Here is a 17,241-nt window from a genome sequence, read left to right as displayed (position 1 = left end):
GATCAACATTAAGTTTACCAATATTAACCTAGCTATTGCATATAGCAGTAGCTTGTTTTCTCACTGCATGAATATACTGTGGCTTATTCATCCATTCCACTGCTGATGGACACTTGGGTTGTTCCAGTTTGGGGCCTTTATAAATAATGCCACTATAAGCATTCTTGTGTGTGTCTTTTGGTGAACACATTTGTGAATTGCTGTTGAATATTTAGCTAGGAGTGGAATTGCTGGGTCATGGATTTGTGTGTACCAAATGGTACTAGTTGTGAGGACAGTAGTAACCATGGAGAGGAGACGAGTCCCTGGGAAGAAGCATATGGAGCTTATGAGGTGCTGGTCACATTCTGATTCTTGAACTGAGTGACAGTTACACAGGTTTGTTCATTTTGTAAAAATTCATCGAGCTATGCAATTGGAATCTTTGCATTTACTGTCTGTGGGTATATGTCTATATAAAGTTTTCTTTAAACTTTTAAAATACTTGAGAAGCACCTATTATATACAAGGTACCATAGGGCTATGAGATCAGGCCTCTTTTTACAAAGGTGCCCTACTTATGAGAGCAGTGGTGCTAAAAGACTGCCAGTGTATCTAGAAGAAACCCTGCCACATTTCCACAGCAGCTTATAGCTGCTGCATGAAACTGATGGAATGCCACAATAACCACCAAAAATGGCCACTAATATTTACTGAGTTCTTTCCAGTATCAGGCTCTGTTCTAGGCTCTACAATATCTCTCTTAATTATCATAACAACTCCAGCTTCAGTTTTAATAATGAGGAAAATGAGTAACAGAAAGTTTAGGTAACTTTCCCAAGATCACATAGCTAATAAGAGCCAGAGCCAGCATTCAAGCCCAGGAAGTGTGGTGGCTCTAGGGCTAGAGAGCAGGAAGAGATATCTGTGATGAATTATGGAAGGATGGATGGAAGAAAGAAAGGAAGGGAGGAAAGCAAAGTAAAGGATGAAAAGGAAGGGAACGGGAGGGGAGTTGAGGGGAGGAGAGGGAGGAGGAGGGGGAGGAAAGGAGCTGCAACTTCTCTGCCCACACCATCTAAAATACTCTTCATGTCCCATTATGCTTTATCCTGACATCCTGCTTTAATTTTTGCATAACACTTAGTACTCCCTGAAATTATACTTCTTTTAATTATTTGCTTACTTATTTATTGTCTGTATCTCCAGCTAGAACATAAGCTCCCTAAGGACTTTTATCTTTCTTGCTCATAGCTGTATCCTCAACACCCAATTTTAAAAACTAGATTTATCAGTCTTGCGTGTGTGTGTGTGTGTGTGTGTGTGTGTGTAGAGAAAATATAGAAGAAAAGAGGGGCAATAGAAAGACAAAGGCCAGAATGGGAGAGACCATTGGCTTTTCCTTCCTCAATTCTTGTGTTGTTGCCTTGTAACTAGCAGGAATTGCTTTTGTAGTTTGAGGACAAAATGCAATGAAGTGTAAAATAAGAATGAATAAAAGGATGCTACAAAAGTTCTGATTTTCAGAAACAATATGCACATGTGTGCAATAGCTGCGGAGCCAGAAGAGGAGCAGGGATGGCAGATATTTCACCTTGTGTATCTATGCAGTCAAATAGCCCTAGGTGCCTGGAACACTGTTTTGGAAAAGATGTTGAGGCCGCCTGTGGTTTCAGCAGAAGAGAATGCTGTGACTAGTTCTGTGAGCCATAAGCAAGTGCCGGGGTTGGCAGCTTTCTGCTGCATATTCACCATCCTGGCCTAGAGTATTTCCTGGACAGACTGTTGACCAACACACAATGCTCCAACTACAGTGATCAGCTCAAATTATGGCCCAGGTTCAAGGAAGCTGGCAATTAAACCACACTGGACAACAGGTTTTTGTTTTGTTTTGTTTTGTTTTTGTTTTTTCTTTTAAGATGGAGTTTCACTCTTGTTGCCTAGGCTGGAGTGCAATGGTGGGATCTTGGCTCACTGCAACCTCTGCCTCCTGGGTTCAAGCAATTCTCCTGCCTCAGCCTCCCAAGTAGCTGGGATTACAGACGTGCGCCACCATGCCCAGCTACTTTTGTGTATTTTTAGTAGAGATAGGGTTTCACTATGTCAGTCAGGCTGGTCTTGAACTCCCCACCTCAAGTGATCCACTCACCTTGGCCTCCTTAAGTGCTGGGATTATAGGAGTGCGCCACAGCACCTGGGTGACAATAGGTTTTTATGTTTCCAAAATGCCTCTGGAAAAGGAGATTTAACAACCTCCCCCATAACCAAATCCTGTGTTATGCAACCCTCCATGCCTCGTGTATAATTATCATCTGTGCCACACTACCAGTCTTTCAGAACCCAAACATCAAACCCGTAGTCAGAAAAGCAGATTGTAGAGAAGACTCCTCCTTTCTAGTCAAAGACTCTGATCATTCCACAACAGTACTGACCCCCAAAGACTTTTCCTTCTTTTGAATTGCCTTAGTATTCACTCTCTGTTCGTCTCAGTATCCAGAATTCTTTACATTGCCTTTTGCTGTTAGTTAAGGATGGATGGATGGATAATGGATAAATGAATAAACAGGAGGATGGAAGATGGAGACAAATGTTTCTCCATCTCAGTAACAAGCTTCTTAAAATTCACCACTATTTCTTATTTTAAACCTTCAATATCCTACTTGGAGCCTGGTACAGCAGCTCAATAAATGACTACCAACAAGGTAGGTGGTATTTACAAACTGGGGTTGCACATCTCAAAAGCTGTGTCCAATGCTGTTCCCATAAAAGGTATCCACAATAGCTTTTCAACCTACAGAAGGAGGGAAGACCTTGTTGGCTACAGACCTGTGACATGTGAAGTGGGGCTTCTGGTCTATGTAGGGACACACAAAAGACCAAGAAGACCAAGCTCCAGTTGGCACTGCCTTGATTCACCTTCCTGCAAGGTCAAAGTCTGTCCACTGCACACAGATAAGAGACCCAACTGTTCTTTCATTAACAAACAACCAAAGGACAAACAACTCAACCCATTTGAGTTACTGTGTTCAAGGGTCCAGTATTTCTAGCTGTGCTTGTGGACTAAGCTCCAGTGCTATCGACAGGGACTTGGAAAATAAGAAGCAAAAAACTCTTACCCCTTTTTTCGGAAGAGAGACTTCCTATGCAATGGGTCACAAATCTACCCACCCCACCACCACCTCCCCTCCCCCCCCAAAAAAAAGCAGAGGCAAATACTTTTAAGATAGAAGACTTATTTCTGTCTGGGTCAATCAAGATCATGGATAATGCTGCCAGGGATCTTCAGAACCACTTTTCTTAGACAACATCTCCCCTGTACCTCAGTGTCCTTAACTGTGTCATCACTTCAAAAACAGCCTTTAGAGACTAACTACGAGTACCACACACCCAGAGGAATACAAAGCAAAGAAGCTCTGGGTTTTAGAGAGTGTGAGATTTATTTCTAACATAGCTGACAGGTCCTTGTGCAACATTAGCCAGATCATCACACTTCTTTGTGAGACATCAAAACAGCAGGCTGCATGCATTTAGTGAATTGTTCTTATCTTTGCATACCAGGAAACTCAATCAGATTTCACTGGATCCAGGAAAAACCTTTCTACTCCTCCTAAAAGCCAAAATTATTTGCATCTCAGAGCCTTTGCACTTGCTCTTCCCTCTCTAGCTCCCCACGGCTCTTTGGATATGCCTGTCTCATTTCATTCAGCATGCTCACTCCTTGTCTTGCCTCCATGGGCATTTTAAACTGTAACAAACAAACAAGTAGAGAAGAAAAAATGCAACAAATCCAGTGAAAAAGCAAAAAATGCAAATGCAAAAAGAATCTACTAATTTGCTCATGTGTGATAGGTACTTTTCATTAGCTGGCATTGCTACAAAATCACAATATGCCACTCCCTAATTCATAAAACACCAATGGTGCCAATGTGGACCCACATCTAGACCATAGTCACACGTAACCAGGCACTTTTTCTCCTTGACAGCCATCTGACCTTACTTCCCTTCCACCATGCGTCTATCTAGACTCTTGCTGCATTCAAAATCAACAAATGGCTGGGCACAGTGGTTCATGCCTGTAATTCTAGCACTTTGGAAGACTGAGGCAAGCTGATCACTTGAGCCCAAGAGTTCAAGACCAGACTGGCTGACATGGTGAAACCCCATCTCTATAAAAAATACAAGAACTAGCCGGGAGTAGTGGTGAGCACCTGTAGTCCCAGCTACTTGGGAGGCTGGGAGAATCACCTGAGCCCGGGAGGCAGAGGTTGCAGTGAGCCTTGATCTTGCCACTGCACTCCAACCTGGGCAACAGAGTGAGATCCCGTCTCAAAACAAACAAACAAGCAAGCAAACAAGCATTTCATTACTTGTTTGATTCACAAAAAATGGTCACCATAAACACCAAAGTACCAGGGATTTCTGTGTCTCTCCTACTAGAATATAAGTCTCATTAGATCAGAGAACTATCTAGTCAGTGCAAAAGCAATGGCTGGCAAATATAAGACACTCAAATATTTGTTGAACTAATAAATTAATGAATCTCCCATATGAGAAATATTATGTAACACTGATCCACCTCCCACGGTTTCAATAAAAAATACATTAAGCCCCTGGCATTCACTAGACTGTTGTTTAGATCAATTGAGCATGTTTCTTTTAGTTGCCAAACCTACTTATAAAGTACATGAAAGTGACAATAATAAAGTTATTTTCCTTGGGAAATTAAAGCCTGAGAGTTACATAAGGTCTTTGTCCAACACAAATTTTGTTGGCATCTATTCTCATGTGATCTAGGACATTTTAGTTCTTCTGTCGCTAAAAAGGCTCCCTCTGGCCATAAAGTCCAAGGCGCATTGATCACCTCCAACAATAGGGTCCACAAGGCAGCCTCCAGCTGCCAAGCTCCTCGGCGTGATGTGAAACAAAGAGACATTGTGAGGCTCTGTGGAGCTAACCTCCTCCCAAAATCAGAGGAGCAAAAAGATGCTAGACAGGTCCCCCAACCCTAGATATCCAACTCTCACACAGTTTTTTTTTTATCCCTTCAAATATTATCAAGAAGAAACAGGAATAAATTAAAAAACCAAACTTTCATCTTGCCTAGTTTTTTAATCTTTTTTTGCTGTAGGAGCAAAAGAAAACAATCTACACCAAAGAAAACAATCTTGCCTAATTTTAAAATGTTGGGAACTTGTTTTAAATGCCCAACATTAAATTTTTTAAGCAAAATAAGTCAGGCACATGGAGGCAAATGCAGCATGATCTCACTTATATGTGGAATTGTACAAAGTTGAATTCATAGAAGTAGGGAGTAGAATGATGGTTATCAGGGTCTGGGGGAGCTGAGAGGATGGGGAAAGGAGAGGTGTTGATCAAAGGGTAGAAAATGGCTGGGCATGGTGGCTCATGCCTGTAATCCCAGTACTTTGGGAGGCCGAGGCAGGTGGATCACCTGAGGTCAGGAGTTCAAGACCAGCCTGGCCAACATGGTGAAACCCCATCTCTACTAAAAACACACAAAATTAGCCGGACATGGTAGCAGGCTCCTGTAATCCCAGCTACTTGGGAGGCTGAGGCAGGAGAATTGCTTGAACTCCGGAGGCAGAGGTTGCAGCGAGCCGAGATCATGCCGCCGCACTCCAGCCTGGGCGACAGAGTAAGACTCCATCTCAAAAAAACAGGGAAGAAACTTTCAGTTAGACTAGAGGAATAAGTTTTAGTGGTCTACTGCATAGAATGATGGCTATAATAAATAATAATGCATTATATGCTTCAAAATTGCTAAAAGTATATTTTAAATATTCTTACCACAAAAAATAAGTATGTGAAGTGATGGATTTATTAATCTGAATTAATCATTCCATGTTTTAAACATATAGCAAAACATCACATTGTACCCCATAAATACATATGATTTTTAATAAACATTTTTAAATAAAAAATAAATTTTAAAACATAGAAACAAAAATTTAACTGATAGAAATAAGTGTTTTCAGAATATGGGACAGATACCCTAAGGGTACATGAGAAAACTTTAGGTGGTATGACAAGGATATAACATTAAATAATATTGAATAAAAGAAATACAGAGAGTTTCGGCCGGGCGTGGTGGCTCACGCCTGTAATCCCAGCACTTGAGGAGGCCGAGGCGATCACCCTGAGGTCAGGAGTTTGAGACCAGCCTGACCAACATGGTGAAACCCCGTTTCTACTAAAAATACAAAAATTAGCTGGACATGGTGGTGCACGCCTGTAATCCCAGCTACTTGGGAAGCTGAGGCAGGAGAATCGCTTGAACCCAGGAGGCAGAGGTTGCAGTGAGCTGAGGTCATACCACTGCACTCCAGCCTGGGTGATGGAGCAAGACTCTGTCTAAAAAAAAAGAAAGAATACAGAGAGTTTCTAATCTTTTTCAACCCTTTTGATTAAATCAAGTAGAAAGTTGCAGTTGTTAATGTCTTAACCTTCTCTAACACTTGCAAATCTGCCCTTTTAACAGAAAGAGCTAATAAGCCTCAAAGTCAAGCCATTTTAGAGCCTTCGCCTATCTAGCTTGGATGTATATATTTGTATATATTTATATATATTTATTATATATAGTTGCCATCTATTTATCATGAGTGATGCTGGCTTTCCATTTCCAAAAGAAGAGACAAAGTTTCTGTTTTAGGTAAACTTGCCTTTGTAAAAATATGCCCTGACTTAAAGAACATAGGGATTGAACAGTAGTAATGATGATGCATACACGTGGAAGAAATAATGAGGTCTGACAGAAGAGAGACAATGCCAACTTCCCAGTCCCTGAAGTCAGAAGTTGCCAAGGTAAGATGAGTTTAGATAGTAAACCCACTACTGTAATAGCTATGCATTTATTTTAATGTGTACTAGGAAAAAATAAAACTAGAAAATCAAGAGATTGATTTTCCACCTTAGCGAGTGATAGAAAATTTTCTTCTAAGATAAACTTACTGCCCAAAAAATGTGAATCAATCAAAATTAAAATAGTAAAGGGGAAAGAGTTTGGGTGGTATATTGCTATGAGCACAAATCATGAAGGTGGTCCATGAATAACTCCAGCTTCAGAGATGACTGGGGCTGTCACTGCTTTCCACAGTCAGCCTCACACTCTACTGCAATCCTGCAGCTGCACCCTGGGGGTCTTTGAGCAACAAATCAAAGAGGCAATTATCTACAACAAGAAGCCGTCTCACCGTCCAGTTCAATTCAGCTAAGATGACAGCAGCTGGTACCACAGTCTGAGAAACCCACTCCAGGTTGGGTTTGCTCAACAGCTCAGATGAAAGAAAAGAAAACATATCTGGAGGAGGAATCAATCTGCTAAAAAAGAACTCTATCTGCAGTTGTCAAAAGACACTCTTCTGTGGAACACATGGCCCCTACCTTTACCTGTCTATGTCTCCTATGTCTCCACCACTAGCAATTCACAGAGTGACCAAGAATGGAAAGCCATTAACAAAAAGCGTTTTCAAGCAAAGAAAACAGATTTTTAAGAAGCAAAACACCCACAACTTTACAAAGTTAGACTGATTTGGAAAAATTCAATGAGTGGTTAAACCCTAAAACACATTTCAAGAGCAATGTTATTGAACTGAGCTTAATGTAATTTCTTGGCATCAAATTATTACAGCAATCAAACCACCCATCTTTCACAGACTTTTAAACTTTTTAAAGGCCTCTTTTTAAACTTTTTAAACTTTTTCAAAGGCCTCTGTTTCTTGTTTACATCTCAGTTTGTCTAATGGTTCTGTCATCAAGAGACTGAGGCTCAGAGAAGTGGAGTGGCTCAAGCAAGGTCATAGTCAGAACCAGGCTCAGACACCCAACTCCACAACTCTCCTCTTTCCACCATCCCGTCACTGCTCCTTAAGAAGGCAGTAAGAATATGCCTTTTTTTTTTAATTATTATTATACTTTAGGTATATCTCCCAATGCTATCCCTCCCCTCTCCTCCCACCCCACAACAGTCCCCAGAGTGTGATGTTCCCCTTCCTATGTCCATATGTTCTCATTGTTCACTTCCCACCTATGAGTGAGAATATGTGGTGTTTGGTTTTTTGTTCTTGCGATAGTTTACTGAGAATGATGATTTCCAATTTCATCCATGTCCCTACAAAGGACATGAACTCATCATTTTTTATGGCTGCACAGTATTCCATGGTGTATATGTGCCACATTTTCTTAATCCAGTCTATCATTGTTGGACATTTGGGTTGGTTCCAAGTCTTTGCTATTGTGAATAATGCCACAATAAACATACATGTGCATGTGTCTTTATAGCGGCATGATTTACAGTCCTTTGGGTATATACCCAGTAATGGGATGGCTGGGTCAAATGGTATTTCTAGTTCTAGATCCCTGAGGAATCACCACACTGACTTCCACAATGGTTGAACTAGTTTACAGTCCCACCAACAGTGTAAAAGTGTTCCTATTTCTCCACATCCTGTCCAGCACCTGTTGTTTCCTGATTTTTTAATGATTGCCATTCTAACTGGTGTGAGATGGTATCTCATTGTGGTTTTGATTTGCATTTCTCTGATGGCCAGTGATGGTGAGCATTTTTTCATGTGTTTTTCGGCTGCATAAATGTCTTCTTTTGAGAAGTGTCTGTTCATGTCCTTCGCCCACTTTTTGATGGGGTTGTTTGTTTTTTTCTTGTAAATTTGTTTGAGATAGATTCTGGATATTAGCCCTTTGTCAGATGAGTAGGTTGCGAAAATTTTCTCCCATTTTGTAGGTTGCCTGTTCACTCTGATGGTAGTTTCTTTTGCTGTGCAGAAGCTCTTTAGTTTAATTAGATCCCGTTTGTCAATTTTGGCTTTTGTTGCCATTGCTTTTGGTGTTTTAGACATGAAGTCCTTGCCCATGCCTATGTCCTGAATGGTAATGCCTAGGTTTTCTTCTAGGGTTTTTATGGTTTTAGGTCTAACGTTTAAGTCTTTAATCCATCTTTAATTGATTTTTATATAAGGTGTAAGGATGGGATCCAGTTTCAGCTTTCTACATATGGCTAGCCAGTTTTCCCAGCACCATTTATTAAATAGGGAATAAAATACCTAGGAATCCAACTTACAAGGGACGTGAAGGATCTCTTCAAGGAGAACTACAAACCACTGCTCAAGGAAATAAAAGAGGATACAAACAAATGGAAGAACATTCCATGCTCATGGGTAGGAAGAATCAATATCATGAAAATGCCCATACTGCCCAAGGTCATTTACAGATTCAATGCCATCCCCATCAAGCTACCAATGACTTTCTTCACAGAATTGGAAAAAAATACTTTAAAGTTCATATGGAACCAAAAAAGAGCCCGCATCGCCAAGTCAATCCTAAGCCAAAAGAACAAAGCTGGAGGCATCACACTACCTGACTTCAAACTATACTACAAGGCTACAGTAACCAAAACAGCATGGTACTGGTACCAAAACAGAGATATAGATCAATGGAACAGAACAGAGCCCTCAGAAATAACGCCGCATATCTACAACTATCTGATCTTTGACAAACCTGAGAAAAACAAGCAATGGGGAAAGAATATGCCTTCTTTGTGTTCTTACACCAAACATCCTGTTCAGAATCATCATTCTGTATCCTAGGACCATCTCCTGGAATGAAAAAGATAAAACCCCATGACCCCTACTAGAAAAATAGAGATGCTACTATGACTGCCCTGAGAAATCACACTTACCTTCAAAGAAAAGATGAACCATATCCTACTTTTGTCTGCATTTTAGGAGCCTGGAGATACTGGATACACCATGGAAATTATTTATATTTGACATAAAATCATGTGATAGTAACCTGAAATGCCAAACACTCAAGGGAGAGTGTAAGTTAGAGTTCCTTGTGTGCAAACAACAGAAATCCTTTCTGGCCAGCTTATGAGAAGATTTCTAAAAGGGATGTTGGGCATCTCATAGAATAGGAAGGAGAAGCCTAGAAACCCAAGCCCAGAAATGGGCTAAGATCCAGGGAAAGTAACTGGCAAGACCTCCACAGAGAACATCTGATCAGAAGCACCAGACCCCACCTCCAAGCTTCCACTTCAGCTGGCACCAAACAGCATGTGTACCTGGCACCCATAGAATTGCATTTCCCATTGGCATCCATAGAATATCTTCCCCAGTAACCGATGCACATCACCTGTGGATCAACCAGCAGGAGGGACCCTCATCTCTGCCCCCATTCAGTCCCTGATTTACGTGAACACACATACATGCACATACACTCACGCACATATGCATACACATATGTACATTCACACACATACATTCACACACACACACACACACACACACACACAGTAGTAGACACGTGAAGCACTGCTCTGCTGCCCCTCAGCCCACCTGATTTCAGAACCACTGGAATGGACAGTTCCATGTGCCACAGCTAGGCGCTATCACCAAGGCAGTCTTGACTTCTCCATTGTTTTCTCCAAGTTACTGACCCAGATCAACCTTCAACCAATTGGGAAGGGAGGCCAATAGATAAACTCTCTAGCCTCCCCATTTTCCCGAAGGACAATTCTGAGGGTCCTTGTACACAGTTCCAAGAGAGCACCCCAGTGGGATGACGTCCCAGGGACCCTTCATCTTCCTCCTTGGTCTCACTCTCCCCATCCTCTCACTTCTGCTTTCTGGTGTCACCTCCCAGATTAACTACCTGGGCCCCAGGTCCTGGTCAGGAGCCTGCTTTGTGTCTACATGCACAGCTTGCGTGCACTTGTACAGCATGAGATGTCTATGGGAAAGTGGGGCCTTGGACCCCCAGCAGGTTGAAAGGTGTGTGGAATATCAAACCCCCAATGTCTCAACCACAGGGGCTCAACACACCATGCCTGTAACTCCACAGAGCTGGAATGAGGGTAAGGCTGGTTTTACGCATATAGTGTGCTTAGTAGCAAGGGTAACACAAATTTGGTGTCTTCCTTTCTCTCTCTGTATCTCTTGTACCATTAAGAATCTGACCAGGACAGAAGCAACTCTGAGCATTTAAAACAGGAAAATTAATCCAGGGAAGAGGGTATGCATTCATGGGTATCTGGAAGGCCCAACTGAGAAAAGCGCAGCAGGAAGCTGATAGCACCCCTAGGCCAGAAGGACAGAAGGAAGTAATGTTTTCAGAACCAGGGACCAGGGTCACACAAAGGACAATGGAACCACAGAGGACTCATTAAGCAGGAGAAATGTGGCTGCTACCATGGACACCATGGGTGGGAGGGCGGCCTTCCTCTTGCTTCCAATCTTCTACCAGTGCCTCCCATCAGCTGAAGCCAGTTGTGGGTAACTGGAAACCATAGCCTGCAGGGACAGCCTCCTTGGAAAAGGAAGAGAAACTAGTGGATCTGACGGTGAGAACCGAGCACCAACATATGCCATGCTCCAATCACGTGCTTGGGAACACGTGCCCCACCCACTGACGTGCTTGGAATCTATCCATAAACTCCTCAGTGCCCTGGGAGATGATTCATCTCAGGCTGGAAGGATGCACTCATCTTTCTCACTGCAGTGGGTTGAATGATGGCCCCCAAAAGATATGTCCATCCAGAACCTGTGAATATGAACTTATTTGTGCATGTAAGCAAGGTATATATCTCAAGATGAAACCATCCTGGGTTACAGTGAGTCCCAAATCGAATGGCCAGTGTACTTATAAGAGACACACAGGAGGAAAGACAATGTGAAGACAGAGGCAGAGACTGGACTAATGTGACCACAAGCCAAGGATCTCCAAGAATTGCCAGCCACCACCAGAAGCTAGGAGAGAACCACGGGACTGATTCTCCCTCAGAATCTCAGAAAAAGGAACCTACCCTGCCCACACCTTGATTTCAGACTTCTGATCTCCAAAACTGTGAGAGAACAAAGCCCTAAGATTTTAAGCCATCAAGTTTGTAGTAATTTGCTATGAAAGCCCCAGGAAATGAACGCATCCATCCTCAGCTCCATTTCTTTCTTGCACCACAGTATTCTCTCCTTTCCAAATTGAAGATAAATCCTGAATCAGAGAGACAGGAGCAAAACAGAAGTTCACAGATCCACCCTGAATGTAATGTTGTGATCTGAAAAACCCTCATCTCTCAAAGGTCTCAATTCCACACACCTCTACCTGTAGTGGCAGCAATTGGAAATGTCCTTGTTTCATTCACGATGGAAAATCTCAGCTGTGGAGCTGGGAGCACTTACTCCACAGGGCATGTAGTATTCTGGTGCTCAAATGCATTTTCAATCTGCCTCCCTTTCATGATGGGCCCTGCTCAATGGCAAAGCCATCCGTCTACTTTCTGGATTAACTGGTCAGGGGACTCTATTCATTTCCAGTTGCTGCTGTAACAAACCACCACAAGCTTAGTAGCATAAATATATTGTCTTATCATTCTACAGTTCAAAATCCAAGATGAGCTAAAATCAAGGTGTTAGCAGGGCTGTGATCCTTCAGGAGGGCCAAGGAGAATATCCATTTTTTGTCTTTATTTTGGGGGGTTTTCTGTTTGTTTGTCCTGGAATCTGCTGTTGTTTGTTGGTTGGTTGGTTTTTGCTTTTTCCAGCTTCTAGAATCTGGCTGCATCCTTGGCTTATGGCCCTTCCTGCATCTTCAAAGCCAGCACTGTAGAATTCAGCTCTCTCTCTTTGATTCTGAACTTCTGCTTCCTTCATCCCATTGAAGATCCTGTGGTTACACTGGTTCCACCGGATAACCCAGGATACCCTCCTTATCTCAGCTAATTAAGCCTAAATTCCATCTTCAACCTCAATTCCCCCTTGCCATGTAACATAACATATTCACAGGTTCTGGTGATTAAGACTTGGACGTCTTTGGAGCATTATTATTCTGCCTACCAAAGGCAGGGAAGCTCCAATTAAATTCTCGATAGGGATATCCTTAACCTGAAAATGAAGGCTTGGTAGGCAGATCCACATTTCAACCTTCTGCATTCTTCCCAAGACAGGCAAGGCAGTGATGGGTGCTTTGTAGAGAGTCCACCAGATGCTGGGGACTGAGGGGGGCAGGGGCTATACACACGAGACCTCACTCAAACCTCCAACAACAATAACAGGCAGTTCTAGTGTCCTTCTCCCCATATGAGCAAATGAGGCTCAGAGACATTAAAGATTCAATGAAAGCCAGCAGCAGCACACACTGCCCTTTGGCCATTGTCAACTTGCCCCTTTCACCTTATTGACCTATAACCTTGATTAGTGGGGGGACAGAAATGTCCACTTAAACACATTCACCTCCAAAGACTCCCTTGCAGCTAGAAGTGACCATGGCACAGTTCTGGCCAATGAAATGCAAGTGGGTAGCTCTGGGTGGGAGCTCTAGGAAAACGAAGTGTTTCTTATAGCAAAGGCCACATCCGGCTTTGCATGTCTATTTCCCTTGCCCTGCTGCCATCTTGCTTCTTGGAATCCAGACATGATTCCTAGAGGTGTAGCAGCCATGAGGATAAAAACTATGGGTTAAAGATGAAGCCAGGTGGAGCCTGAGTCTTTGATGGCCCAGAGAACAGCTACCTCCACCTTTGACTATTTACTTTTAAATTCTTCTTATGGGAGAAAACTAAGGCCCTGCTTGATTGAGGCACTGTCATTGGATTTGATGGTATGTGCAGTCAAACGCACTCCAACTGATATCAGCTCACAGCTGGTCCATGGCAGATTAGGGATCTGAACCAGTCTTCCTGGATTTATTGTTCATCTTTTTCCATGATACCACATAGTTTCCTGGAATTAGTGACAAGCCAAAGGAAGAGATCCACCCCATAGCCACAGGTATTTCAACGCAGAGGTCTCACCTACCTCCTGACCCCAACACCAGCATCCCTCCCAGCTGGGCGGCCCATCACTCCATACTCAGTGTCACCAACTCTACCAGAGTGAGAATGCCTTCTCGCCTCCCATTCCCATATCCCCATTTAACCAACTTCTAACAGCCAAGATCAAGTGACACCTCCCCTTGTCCAGCCTCCCTAAATACCTACCTTTCAAAACATTCTTGAAACCCCCTTCACATGAACTCATCTGACTGTATGTGTGCCCTGCATCCCCAAAGGAACTTAAGATTTTGTGAGCAAGGTCCCCATGCAAGTCACCTCGGTGCCTCCTAAATCTCACCAGCTGGGTGGGTGCTCCATGAGTAGCTGTTAAGTGAACCCATAGCAAGCAGCCAGAGTTGCAGGCTCTAGAAAGAGATTCCCTTTAAAGAAAACAGTTCATTCCACTTCCCTAAAGGATCTGTCCAACTCAAAGAGAATCCTTTGAAAATATTCAGACACCCCATGAGAGAGATCAGACCTATATAGTGGAATAAAAATTATAACAACATGGAAAATAATAATAATTAGATCCCTGAGCCAGTCCCTGTTCTGAGTTACTTACACATATTAACACATATTAACCCGTGTATTCCTCACAACAGCACTCTCAAGTAGGGGACGTCATTACCCTCATTTTATAGCAGGGGGTACTGAGGCACAGAACACTCATGAGAAGTATTCAAGATTTAGGAATTCTGAACCTAATCACCCAACCTCACTCTTTGTTCTCAAGGTCTTGCTACCCAACCTCTACTTCGCCTCCACCTTCTCCCCATTCCAGCCCACAACCCAAAGCCCTCTGACGTGGGCTTCCTCTCTGGGTCTCCCCTTGGTTCAGCTGCTCCTTGACCTTCAGGATAAGTCCCTGCTGTCTCAGCCCAGCTCTGGGAACTCTCTCCATTTCATGCCCCTAGGAGCAGCTCCCCATCAATTGAAGTAAATCAGCCCTCAGTAACCACATGTTCCCCACTACCCACCTGCACAGGTGTTCTGTGCCTCAGAGGCAGTGCACAAAGAGCAGCTTGCAGACCTGCATAGCAGCAGCACTGGGGAAATGCAGGCTGCTGGCCCCACTCTCAGCGAGCTTCTCTGAGTGGGTCTGGATATGGCCAAGAGATCTGCATTTTACCGGCCTGCCCTGTGCCCCTAAGGGATCCCACTGCCAGTGGTCCCAGAGCGCGCTTGGAGAAACCGCGGGAGGGTTCTGGATGACCTGGAAGGCCAGTCACAGTTTTCTTCCCTGCTCCCCACACTGGAGCAGGCATTTATTTCACATAGATCTGCTTCCAGATCACTGCGACGTGCCTGGGGGCACTGGCTCAGGTGCCAAAGTCTGTGCCATGGCCACAGAATCCTAGGGTCCCTGCCTGGCACACTCAGCTCCCCCTTAGACAGCGGGCTTCATAGGGCGGCCTCAGCCCTCATAAGGGGAAGGGGCAGGGGATGAACTTGCTCTCTTTGTACCCCTCCCTCAGCCTGGGAGCTTCTCCCCTACAGGAAACTCCCTCTAGACTCATATCCCTCCAGGAAGTGGGGAAGTGGTGCTATCCCATTCCGACATGAGGAAACAAGGACAGGAAGAGTTGAAATAGCCCCAAGCCCAGGCAGCTGGCCACCGGAGTAGGTGCTGGGCAGGAGGAGTGTAAATGAGCATCCACCAGGGCTGGTCTCCTGCCTCACTTAAGGGGGCACCTGCTGTCAACCAACGTTCCCAGTCCTCAGGCATCCCGTGCCCTGTCACTCTGTTTTGCTTTAGCATGGGTACCATCTGTATTATTACTTAATATTTTTATTTAAGTCTGTTTACTGGGCTTACACAAATTTATCTGGGGAGGAAGCAACATATCAGCACTTGAAGTGGAAAAAAAAAAGCAATATCAATTTCCATAAAGAGAAGAAAACCCTAAAATAAGTACAATGGAAAAAAACAATGTTACTGAATTCTAGCCAGACACTGCTGCCTGCCAAAGCCTCCCAGCCTTGGGATGTGGGCTCTCATTTAAAACAAAAACAAGCCATCAGACAAGGAGATTAGCAAGAGGTTAGGGGGTGCAAGAGACTGGAGCCTCAGACAGACACTACCTCCTTGACTTAACCAGGACACAAAGAGGATGCAGCAGGAACCACCTCTCACCAGGTAATTCAGTGCTGCCTCAGCACCAAGAGTATGTGGTACCGGAATACCGACAGTCATCTGAGTTATCACCTGAAACCATTTTTCCTTCCCTGGCGGTTCCCAAGGTGTGAGTGCAGACTGATTTTAGGTGGCCTCTAAGATGGCTTGAAGAAAAAAGTCATTCCAGAACCTGATAACTTTTGGAGAGAAAGGGAAGTAACAAAATTAAGAATTCACAGGAACATAGAAGGTGATTTAGTTCATATGCCGGTCTCACCAACGTACGTTTACCACGTTCTCTGAACCCCCATCATGTTTCTATGGAAACACGCAGCCGTGGTTAAGTCAAACTTTCTACCTGGGTGTGACAGAGTGTGATGTGTGCACCTCAAAGAGAGCCGGCAGCCACCAGCCACAGAATAAGCCCTTGCTCACCCATCCAGGACACTCACTAATTACATAACGTAGCTGACATCACATATCTGAGTCCTGATGTAACTTTTTCATGTTGGTTTCCTTTCTTTCAAGATGAAAAGCAAAGACGGGTGTTCCTCCACTCCATGACTAGCTATACATAACTCCAAAAACATTTGTCCTTTAGCAACGAAATGTATCTCTTTGCAGTCACCTGGGGAATTATCGAAGAAGGACAGATTGGCACTAGATCCTAAAAGCAGCTAATAAAAAGGCAAGGCATGGACACTTCTTTTCCCTTGAAAACTCAGCCTCCATCTCCTGAGTCTTTAGAGACTGTTGGATATTCAAATGAGTCCATCCACCTTGATCACAGGTTAGATTCTGAGTCTGAGATTGAGTTTCTTATAGACAGCACAATGAGCTGGATTATTCATATGCATACACACACAGAAAGGGTTGGCTGTTTTTTGTATCTGAGCTCAAATATTATAGTACATTGTGTGCTATCCAGTTGCAGTACAATTTCTGACACAATTTCCATAATAGCAAAATTTACATACAGATGGCAAATAAATAAAACCTTTCTGTATCTTGGTCTGCAGTTCTTATGGTCAGCAAATCCTATTAGGGGCTTTATTAAGCTGCTCAGTGATGGAAATGTTGTATCTGATCTTATGGATTTCAGCTGTGCAATCTAGCCCTGCTACAAAATGAAATTTAACTCTCAACATTTTTCTGCAACATGAAGCCACCAAAATTGAGGGTTTTTTTCTGTATGGAGCATTGGAAATATCCACTCTTTCTCATTTCTCATTCGAGCCACAAATGGTCTCTTTTTTCTATCTATTTCCTCTAACAGCACATAATTGCAATTAGCTAGTGAGCACCA

General features: G+C 43.3%; 1 protein-coding gene across 2 annotated transcripts in view; it reads right to left on the bottom strand.

Annotated features, from left to right (window-relative positions):
* The window catches only part of TMEM132B (transmembrane protein 132B), a 522,146-nt gene that overhangs the window by 278,393 nt on the left and 226,512 nt on the right, over positions 1-17,241 (bottom strand). The gene's annotated exons all lie outside the window — the stretch shown is intronic.

The sequence above is a fragment of the Pongo pygmaeus genome, chromosome 10, assembly GCF_028885625.2.
Source record: "Pongo pygmaeus isolate AG05252 chromosome 10, NHGRI_mPonPyg2-v2.0_pri, whole genome shotgun sequence".
NCBI lineage: Eukaryota > Metazoa > Chordata > Mammalia > Primates > Hominidae > Pongo > Pongo pygmaeus.
This window is presented reverse-complemented; position numbering and strand designations above follow the sequence as displayed.